This window comes from Megascapheus bottae, chromosome 3 (assembly GCF_031878675.1).
Source record: "Megascapheus bottae isolate mThoBot1 chromosome 3, mThoBot2.hap1, whole genome shotgun sequence".
Lineage (NCBI taxonomy): Eukaryota > Metazoa > Chordata > Mammalia > Rodentia > Geomyidae > Megascapheus > Megascapheus bottae.
The window spans coordinates 9053583-9065144 of record NC_143511.1 but is presented as its reverse complement, the minus strand read 5'-3'; the positions used below and the strand labels follow the sequence as shown (position 1 = coordinate 9065144).

At 38.0% G+C, this 11562-nt stretch overlaps 1 long non-coding RNA gene across 1 annotated transcript; it reads right to left on the bottom strand.

Annotated features, from left to right (window-relative positions):
• Positions 1-284: 284 nt before the first annotated feature.
• Positions 285-11164, bottom strand: LOC150064920 (uncharacterized). Its single transcript, XR_016534843.1, has 3 exons — positions 11041-11164; positions 5412-5824; positions 285-984 (listed from the first exon to the last, which is right to left on the bottom strand). It is a non-coding gene; the product is annotated as an uncharacterized LOC150064920 (long non-coding RNA).
• Between the last annotated feature and the right edge of the window lie 398 nt (positions 11165-11562).

Genomic DNA, 11562 nt, shown 5'->3' with positions numbered 1-11562 from the left:
CTTCTACTGAGCAGAGAAGAGAACTCTTAAAAAATCCTCATCAAACCACCTGTGTATGAAACCCAATTTGAGGGGTTGTATGCATTTTCTAGAGTACAAGAACAAATAATCACCAAGTAAGAGCCTATGCACTAACAATTTACATCACAGTACTGGGGGATACGGGTCTCCAAGGAGTAATGTCCTCAGTTGGTGTCTGGACCTAAGCACCTGATGAATCCATGTCCTTGTCATCTGAGTGCTTTAGAATATTGTGACAATACCAGTATACAAGACAGAGTATTTGTATCACCATGTCTTCGTGTTCTGTTTTGAAACTTAATTGGAAAGTTCAAGGCTCTGAGTTCATATCTCACCACCGGAGAGAAGTGGTAGAGGGGAAACCTAAGCTGGAGATGTCGCTCAACTGGCAGACCACATGCCTAGCATGCACAAGGCCATGCCTTCAATACCCAGTACTGTAGACAAAAAGTGTGATTTCTCTGATATTGTCCAAATTAACATTTTGTGTATTTGCAATGTTGAAAATGTGGACAATATACTCACAAATATTATCATATACTGAACTGCCCAGCCAAATACCTGGCATATCCATGTACTAGTCCTCTGAGTGTTAAGCCATTCTGGAATATAACAATACATAGTATACTCGAAAGCCTGTCCATATCTTGCTCAGGGATGCAATTATGTTCAATTTTGAAATGAAACAGAAACAGTAGACAAAGTCAAAGACATTTTCCGTTGTGATGTCAAGTACTTGCAACCACAATGCTTAGTCAGATAATCACAGTCTGTGTATGCCACTCACAATAAGTCCTGGGACGTGACAAAGATTTCAGATGAGGAAGAGCTGTTTGACCTTGCGTCAATCCCTCATACCCCAGGACTCTGCAGCTTGAAATGCTAAGCATCACTTTGGATGGAGTCCTGCATTCCACCTGCAGATGCTTTTATCCATCAGAGCGGCAGGACAGACAGCCTACACTAGAGCAAACAAGAAATAGAGAAGACATAGAAGCAGAAATTTAGATGTTATATCATATTGAACTCCTATTAGCACATGAAATGCAAAATACATAAAGCAACAAAAGCACAATGAACACTGAATTAGGTTAGCTAGGAACATAATATGTCTCAATCTTGCATAAAAGCTTTGTTTTGGAGAGTTTACATTTTAACTTTTGCTAGAAGAAGCTTCATTTCTAGACAAAAGCAGGAAATACCCTTTGCATTTACAGTATGTAAAGTTGGTATTAGGTGAATTATTGCTAACATCAATGAAAAACTAAGTCTATGAATTCACATGGTCCTTGACTGTGTATAGTTTAATCATTTAGCACAGACGAAAATGAACAGCCGGGCACTGATGGCTCATGACTGCACTCCTATCTACTCAGGAGCCTAAGCTCTGAGGATCAGAGTTCAAAACAACCAGGCAAGAAATCTGAGAGACTCTTTTCTCCAGTAAACCATCAGAAAACTTAAAATGATGCTGAGGTTCAAAGCAATAGAGTACTATCCTTGAGCTGATGAACTGAGACAACACCCAGGCCATGAGTTCAAGGCCCATGACTTAATCAAACAAAAATGAACCATTCTTGTGAAGTCTTCCATCAAAGGCTAGATATCTGCATATAAATACACATGTGTATAAAGATATGTAGAGACCAAGGAACTATTTTCAAAGTCATAGCAGTGCAGCTGTTGTGAATGAATGAGAAACAGTGAGCAGACACCTTCTCAGAGGAAGAGGTAAGAATGACAAAGAAAAAGAGGATGTGCAATCCACCATCCCTAGCCATAAAGGAAATGCAAATCAAAATGTCTCTAAGATTCCATCTTATTCCAGTTACATTGCCCAACATTAGGAGTTAGAACAACAAATGCTGGGGGGATTTGAGGGAAAAGGAATCCTATTTCACTGTAAACTAATACAACCGCTTTGGACAGCAGTCTAGAGGTTCCTCAAAAAAATCCCTTAACTGTGACCTAGCCATATCATTTCAGGGCATCTATCCAGAAAAACACAAGCCAGAACACTGTAAATACAGTTGCACCTCTATGTTCATTTCTGTAATATTCATAATAGCCCAGTTATGGGAACAGTCCAGATCGCCTACAGTGGTGAGTGGATCCAAGTGATGCAATACTGATACACAATGTAGTTTTACACTGCCATTAAAAATTATGTAATTTGGGGTCAGGTGTTTGGCCTAGTGGTAGAATGCTTGCCCAGGATGCACAAAGACCTGGGTTCAATTCCTTGGTACTACATATATGGAAAAGCCAGAAGTGGTGCTATGGCTCAAGTGGTAGAGCACTATCTTTGATTAAAAAACCAAAGGACAATGCTCAGGCCCTGCGTTCAAACACAGGACTGACCAAAAAATAAAATAAAAGAATGTAATTTGGGAGCCTGGAGTGTGGCCTAGTGGTAGAGTGTTCACCTACCATGTACGAAGCCCTGAGTTCAATTCCTTAGTAACTCATATTAGAAAAAAGCTGGAAGTGGTGCTGTGGCTCTAGTGGTAGCGTGCTAGCCTCAAAAATCCCAAGGACGCTGCCCAGGCTCTGAACTGAAGCTCCAGGAATGGCAAAAAAAAATCTGTCATTTGCGAGTTAATGGATGGGCCCAGAACAAATCATATTAAGTGAAGATAAGTCAAGTTCAGAAAGACAAATGACACATAGGCAGAGAATAAATCTAAAATACATGGTGACATGATAAGTCATAGAGGACTCTGGTCAATCATATATCGTTAGACCAAAGCAGGCACTCTTGGAGGAGGAACAAAGAGCTTCTCTGCTTCTGTCTATGGGGAGGATAAGGGAGGTACACAAAAGTGGAAGGACAGAGAGTGAACAAATGAAGTAGTGATATTCAGTAGAAATCATGTAGAAAATGAACTATATAACTTGTGGAAGGGAACAGAGGTGAAATATGGGAGAGAATAAAGGAGGGGATGTCATTATCTAAAGACAAATATATTCATTACCTGACTGGTGATATGGTTACCCCTCTGTATATCACCTATATAATAAAAAGAAAATTGCAAAAGCAGCAAGAAAGCACAACACAAAAAGCTGCCACTCTAAACACTTAAACAGAAAGGTTCCATTGTTGAACTGATGTTGCAAAACTAAATGGGTCTATCACAAATCTGTCAAACTCAAAGACATAGAAAAATGATGAAAAAATTATAAGCAACTACTTTATATGAGAACAAATCTCACTAATCATTTAGCTGTAGAGAAATACTAACCATAATGTATGATCTAGGAAGTCATATAATGTCAAGAGTCATATGTACTTTTTAATTACATAACAATATTGCAATCTTATATTTTTGAATGGGATAGATTGGATAGTACTATTCACAAAAGACATGTGGAAAATAATGATGGGCAAGTAGAAATCCATACTACATGTAAAGAGGCTTGTGTGTGTATATGCATGTGTACATACACATGTATATATGTTTATATGTATATATGTATATATATATACGTATATATGTGTATATATGTAGGCAAGTATGTCTGTGGCCCACTGAATACACACAAAGAAAGCCAGAAGTTGGCATGTAGGAAGACCATAATGAGGACTAATCTTACACAGAGTGTCACTGTCTTTATTTCTGCATAGTCATATTGTAGTATATGCTTGCACTATTGTATCTTTAGGAGTTCTCTGAAAAAAAGTGTACAAGGTTATTAGTCAAATCTTTACTTTTCCCAGTAAAATGAAAGGTTGGAGATAAATGAGTACATAATATGCATAGATACATGGGGGTTAATACTAATTTGTTGTAATCACATATATATGAAATATGTGTGGACATATGTATCTTTGTGTTTTTCTTTGGATATGTATGTACATTTTCATACATGAGCCTCTATCTATGTATATGTTATACATATTATACCCACAACACAGATTACAGTATTATATAAGATATGCTATATGTAATACCTAATATAAACCAGATTTACTATATATACGGTACATATAAGCATATGTAGTATATATTCACACACAAAATACTCAGAATGTGGAATTTGCATTGGGGAAGTTCATATATAAAAACTGCAGTACAGATATCACTGTCAGCATTTTTGCATGTTCATTGTAGCATGAGATGTACCCTTCTGATTTAGTTGGATAAATGTATAACATGTTAAAAGACAGCATTGTCTTTCTTCTAGTTTTTTAGCTACATTATGCTTTTTGACCATTGCAAATTAAGTGTAGTGATCTGAATGTATCGTTGGCATTTCTATGTGAGCTTAGTCACATGTCACTGATTGCTATTAAAAAAACATTCAGAATTATACCTACTTTCTGTTTCAAAATTATCTGATTAGTTCCAATAAGTTGCCTTACTTCTACTTCATTATTTTGTGGAAGCTGCTTTAAAGCATTAAGGGCTATTGCATCTGACGCAGCTTCCACAGAAAGTTAAAATATTTCAATTTCCAATATACTTATGGGGTCAAGAAACACAAAAATGTATCTTTTCTCATTGTACCTTTGTGCTTATATTAGCACTATTCAAAAGAGCTGAAGCTGGGCACTGGTGACTCACGCCTGCCATGCTAGCTACTCAGGAGACTGAGATCTGAGGATCACGATGCAAAGCCAGCCTAGGCAGGAAATCCATGAGACTCTGATCTCCAATTAATCACGAGAAAAACGGAAGTGGCATTGAAACTCAGAGTGTTAGAGCCCTAGCCTTGAGCAGAACAGCTCAGGGAAAGAGCCCAGGCTCAGAGTTAAAACCCCATGACCCACAAAAAAACAAAAGCTACCTATTCACCAATGAGTACATATAAAACTGCTGTGTGTGGACAAAATGAGGAACGAGTCTGCTCTAAAAATGGAATGATATCATTATCAGGAAAATGGATAAGAGAACTCAGCATGCTAAGCCAAATATATCACACTGAGAGCTAAATGTCACATTTTTCTCTCCATTTGTAAATTTAGATTTAAAGATGAATAATGGGAAAGTACAAGAGGACCTTTTGGGGGAAGGACAGCAGTGGGGAGTGAGGACATGATAGGAAAAGGTATGGGACATATATAAAATGCTCTTCAGTATACTATCTGATAAAGTCAGAGCAACGGTTGAAATTATTCCGAGTGTGGAGAGCACATGTATGGAGGATACTGGAAGCACCACTGTAAACAACAAAGTTATTCCAATAAAAACAACCCCAAATCTGTAGACATTCAGAATGAGAGCTTGAAGTTTTAAAAAAAAATACCCAGATCTCCAATTCTATTATGAACACTGAATGATAGCAATATTAACTGAACACAAGGCAGTCAAACAAGTCAGGATGTCAAAAAATGAAGTGTAATCATTCAAACTTTGCAAACCAGTGGAACATATTGAAATGCAACTGACCCTGCTCAGGTACTACTGGTCCAGGCTCTCAACTGAAGTGTATGCATTTGAAGAAGTCACATGGTTTTCTCCAGGAGGGAAACTTCCCTTCAATTCTTCATCATGTGGAAGTTTTTTCATAGAAGACCCCTCGCTGGTAGGATTTGTGACAGGAGTATGGGCAAGAGACTGAGAGTGTGAAATCACCAAGGAAATTCCTTCAATGGCCTCCTTCATGCTGTCCACAGTACTGTGAAGTTTGCCAAGGACAAATACCAGCATTTTCTTAGTCAATAAAGAACTCCTTAGAGGTATTCAGTGGTATTTTACATGGAGAAATGCTCATCATGAGGCAAGGCAGACTCCTCTGAGACCAATTCAGACAACTGAGAGAAGACATTAGAATCATCTGCTCCATTTATTTGATGTGTGATCTATAAATTAAATAACAGTATTTCAAAATGTATATGTATTTCAGAAAATACATTCAATCCCATACATCAAATATACAAATGAGATAATTATTCATTACCAGACCTGGAGTTCTTTTTGCTTCTTAAAGGTTAGAGGAAAAATTAAAAAGCAAATGCATAAGATAAAGATGTAAGGATCCTATTTCAGCTATAATTCATGGCTACTATTCCTTAATTAGTATTCAAAATTAATTAAGTAAAAATGTTTGAATTCGTAAAAAATTAACTTTGTTGTTTTCAGTGTCTTTTATCACTGAGCTCTTTTCTTCTGATTTTCATGTGAAACCACTGTTGTTGCGGCCATGGTTGTTGTCAGGTCATTGTTCATGTCATTCAAGCATGTGACTATAGAAAAACCTTACAGATATACAGAAGTACGGCTGGTGAGAATATTTCAGCAAGCAATTAACTCAAGAACACAGAAAGCAACCTTGCACATCCCATAATCTTTGGAGGATAGGGTATCAAATACATATTTTTTAAAATACAAATATTTTCACTAGGATAGTAATAAAATACAGAAACACTTTCCAGGAGAGAATTTGCTTATGTATCAAAAGATGATATTTGTATGATAAGAAGGATCCTAATACTGAATTAAGCAAAAGAAAAGGTAATGGTGAGCTGGGCTCTACTAGCTTGCATCTGTAATCTTAACTTCTCAGGAGGCTGAGATCTCAGAATCCATATTTGAAATCTGCTTAGGAATCAAAGTCTAACAGACTTATCTCTAATAAACCTTCAAATATTCAGTAGTGGAGCTGTGGCTCAAATGGGTGAGTGGTAACCAAGAGCAAAAACACCTCAGTGGGCCGGAAGCATGGCCTAGTGGTAGAGTGTTTGTCCAGCATGCACAAAACCCTGGGTTCAATTCCTAGGTACCACATACATAGAAAAAGCTAAAAGTGGTGCTGTGCCTTAAGTGGTAGAGCACTAGCCTGTGAAAATGCAAGGACAATGCCTCTTTCTTTCTTTCTCTCTCTCTCTTTTTTTTTTTTTTGCTAGTCTTGGGGCCTGAGCTCGGGGCCCCAGTTATGAATACAAGCCTTGGAACTGGCACAGAAAAAAAGAAAGAAGAAAAAAAAAAGAAAAACATCTCAGTGCCCAGGCCCTCAATTGAAGTCCTAGGATCAACAGCAATAGAAAAGGAAAGAGTATTTTCCTAGATGCACAAGGACACAAGAGTATATTGATCTATGCGTTAAGAAAAAGCATTCACTAACAAGAAAACTCAATGGAATTATATTCAGTGTGTTAGTTTTAAATACTGAAAATTTTACCACAATATAAAATTCCCCTTAGGAAGAAAAAAGTATAATAAGCTTAAAGAAATTAAAAGGACAATTTCTTACTGCTTATGCGCTCCCCCCTCCCCCTCTCTCTCTCTCGATTTCAGATTCTGACCATGTCAACTTTTAAACTTAGGGCTTCTCTTAACTCTTGCTCAAGTTTCTACACCATGTCTGGCTTCAACCTCATCTCATAAGGCACACTGCCTGCCTCCTTTAATGCTACTTATTGTGAACAGGGAGTCTCCCAGAATTTCGTGATGGGTTGGCTTTGAACATGGACCTACGAAATCCCAGGCTTTTGATTACCTAAAGGAGAAGTTTCTGGTAAGAAGAGCTATTTCTTTTTTTTTCATATACTTTTATTGTAATTATTAGAAATGTTACATTTTATTCACCAGATAGAAGGTGCATTACTTCACAAACATTGATACCCTTTCTTATGTCTTGGTCCCCATTTCCCTCCCTCCACTCTGCCCCTCATCTTGTTTTTCCCCCTCTCTTAGCAGTAATGGGACAGGAAAATGTGAGAAACATGTATATGACATGAAAGATCATGAATACAGGGGCTGATACACAACTTGTATGGCCAGTATATCTTTTTAAGATGTAGAGCCATTGACCAGGAATCCAAACTCCTATGTTCAGTCACAACTTCCTGACACACAGAGTGATAGCTAGGGTGCATAGTTCCACCAGGATTTTATTGGGAATAAAAGCAGGAGGACAAGTCCTGAGTTCAAGCCCCAATTCCAATACCAGGAAGTACATAAATGACAGATAGAAAAGACAGACTTATAGATGATAGATTGTATAATCATATCTGCACATAGGTACTTGTATTCAGGGAGGAATTATCTGAACATATTAATATTCAAAAACATCAGCAAACTAAATGGTTATGGAAGTCTAGGAGATAATTTTGAAACTTTTTGTGTGGTGACAGTTTTTATGACTAGTTTTTATCTTTATATTCATCACTATTCATTGCTTCAGAATTTTTCTGTGAAATGCTGTGTAACAATTAAAAGAAAAAATAAATAGTTCACCTTTCTAACCCAGAGTCTATAAAACTAGCCTCATGTATCTTCAGCTAATCACAGTCTTTTTACTTATGATATTCAAATATCTATTGCTGAAGAAAGCACATAACCCTACATTCCTATACATGTTCTTTCTTATGATCTTTCCTTTTGTTCCAATTAATAGCACTGCTGAGAATTAGTCTCTTCACTAATAACACTTTTCTATGTTTTTAAATCTGCTTACTTAAGGCGAAAAAGCAGATTACATTGAAATGCAAACTGGCCTTCTCCTGTTTTCTAACACAATACTAGAGCTTAAACATAGGGCCTAAATGTTATCCTTTTCCTTTTTTCAATCAAGGCTAACGTTCTACCACTTGAGTCATAGCTCCACTTCTGATTCTTTGCTGCCACTACTGGCTTCAATCTGATCCTCAGATCTCAGCTTCCTGAGTAGCTAGGATTCCAGGCATGAGTCCCTGGTGCCTAGCTCAAAGAAAATCTTTATACATATGTCTTGCCATTGAGCAAAAGATCAACACAGAAAAAAAACAACTAGACTGAGCTTTTTCCCTCAGTATCATAGTCCCAGTAATGTTCATAAATATATTAGATGGTGTGATTACATCTCTGGTGCCAAGGGCATTTTGTATACCATCTGCACCTGTGGAAAAAATGGCAATGTAAACGTATTATTGGTATAAAAATGCTATTTTTCTTTTTGTCTTTAATTTGACGCTGAGACCTGAAGGCAAAGGCTTCATACACACTATGTACATGATGAAGCTACATTTCTTTTGTCAAGGAGTAATCCTTAATTCAAATGCTATATCATTTACAATCTTTTGGACAGACTAATTCCCTGCTCCTACCTAGGAAAGCATTCTGCTCTCTGGATTTACCAGTTCTGAATATTTCATACTTTTTCGTTTCAGATTGTATGAACAAACTACTAACCCAATAGCTCCATGTAATATTCATAATATAATTACTATATATACAGGGCTTCATATGACTTGAATTTTGATGAAGCCCCGGAGGAAGTGTAGAATAAATGTACATCATCAACAATCAAAATGAAAGGCCAAAACCACTACACTGTTAGCCTGAGAAATTAAATTTAAGAAGTCCAAAACACATGGGATCATCAAGGATACAGAACAATTTTTACACTTCTACATTATTTTAGATACATTATTGGGGAAAAAATCTGACATTTTCATAAAATTTACACTTACGTTTTATGAGCTAGCACTTATATTCCAGACATTTCCCTCAGAAAAATAAATGCATCTGAAGAAAGACTTCCATAGAATGTGTAGCCCAGGCTCAGTGGCTCACACCTCTAATTCTAGCGACTCAGGAGACTGGAATTGATAATATCATTGTCCAGGGCCAGACTAAGCCAAGTACTCACAATCCCTCATCTCAACAATAAAAAGCTGGACATGGTGATTCATGCTGTCATCCCAGTTCTGTGAGAAGCATAAATAGGGGGATAGAAGTCCAGGACGGCTTGGGATAAAGGAAGGCCCTATTCAGACAATCACAAGCACAAAGCTAACAAGAGGTATGGCTCAATGGTTAAAATAAAATCAACCCCAAACTACCTGGCAAGCACAAGCCTCTGAGTTCAAACTTCACTAAGTGTAACAAGGAAAAAAATAAAAACCAAGAAAATAATGCAGAGTGTTTATGTAATTAATGTAAGTATCTCAGAACAAACAAATTTTATATGAAATGGTGCGTTCTGCAGTGTTCCTAAAAAATGCAAAAACTATACTATGGTAGGAAACAATCATATGTCAGCTATGGTGAAACTTATTTGTAATAACAGCTCCCAGAGGGCTGAGACAGAAACATCTGGAATTCAAGGCCAACTAGGCTCTCCTTGTCTCAGACCTTGTCCCAAAGAAGAAGCACAGTAAATGGAAGGAAGGAAGAAGGACAAGAAGGAGAAACTGAGTGTGATGGTACATGCTTTTAATCTCAGCTACTCTGGAGGCAGAAGAATCATGAGTGTGACATTCCTATAGTAAGCAGATGCCATACAATTTGTATTTTATGGTGGCCTTTTTGGGGACTGTACTGGCACAGACACAACCTCAGTCTCTAAGTCTGCCTTGTAGCTTTTAGCTTAAAGGTTGTGCTGTACCATTTGAGCCACTCTCCTCCACTTTTCACTTTTTACTGGTTAACTATGGACGTTCCTGCATGGCCTGGCTTCAAACCACCATCCTCAGCTCTTAGTCTACTGACTAGCTAGAATTACAGGAATGAGGTGCCCAAGTACAGAGCTCAGATGCAAATGTTAATATTCTATACCTAAAACTGTAACAAACAAGGCTTGACTATCTTGAAAACATGGATAAATTTTCATCTGATCCAGCAATTTTAAACTTTTATGAGAGAAAAAGGTGATATATAAATTTCAGTGGTGACCTCTTCATCAACTTAACTTACAATTGCCAGATCAATATTCTCTGTACTTCCTAACAACTTTTTGTAAGTTATTATTTGAGTGAAACTGGAATATATGGAAAATGACAATGTTATTATTAAGAAAACTTTTAGTTGGTTGTTAGTAGCAAACATCTTTCACCGTAGCTACTCAGCAGGCTGAGATCTCAGGATGACCGTTTGGAGCCAACCTAGACAGGGAAGTCCAGGAGACTCTTATCTCCGATTTACCACCAGAAAGCCATAAGTAGTGTGGCTCAAATGGTACAGCACTAACCGTGAGCAAGAAACCCAGACCTTTCCCCAACCCAGTTCAGGACTCACTCCCCACGAAATAAACGAACAACTTCTTAATGATAAGTAAACTATATATAAATAAACATCTAAATTATAACTGCAGTACCTATTTTAAGGTAAAGTCAATGTACGACAAACTCCAGATGCTCCTTTAGTAGGTCTACCAAGAGCCCCTGTCCGTTGGCCTCCAACTGTGCTTTCCACAGGGATTCCAGGCAAGCAGCTCCCATGGTCCTCTGGGCCGGAGGGGCGTGTCTAAACGCGGGTGGGTGGGGCCGCGGGGCGGGGCTTGGATGGACTGCAGTCCACCTGCAGGCTGCCAGCCCAGCTGCTAGGGGCATCCTCACTGAGCTCTGAGGGAAGGTCAGTTGAGCAAGAGCCAGCCGAACTCTGCTAAACCATCTGGAAGAAGATGGGTGAAAAACAGCTGGTTACCAGGAAATAGCTCTTGCAGCTGCAGCACTGATCTCTCAAACTTGGCCAGGATTTCTGTTTTTTTTTGGTTCTTTCCATCTTCTTGTTAACTGAAGATAAGAGCTTCATACCCTTTGCAAACCAAGCTCAATTTGCACTGCAGTCCTCAGTTCTCAGCCTTCTGGGCAGCTAGAATTACAAGTCAGAACCAATA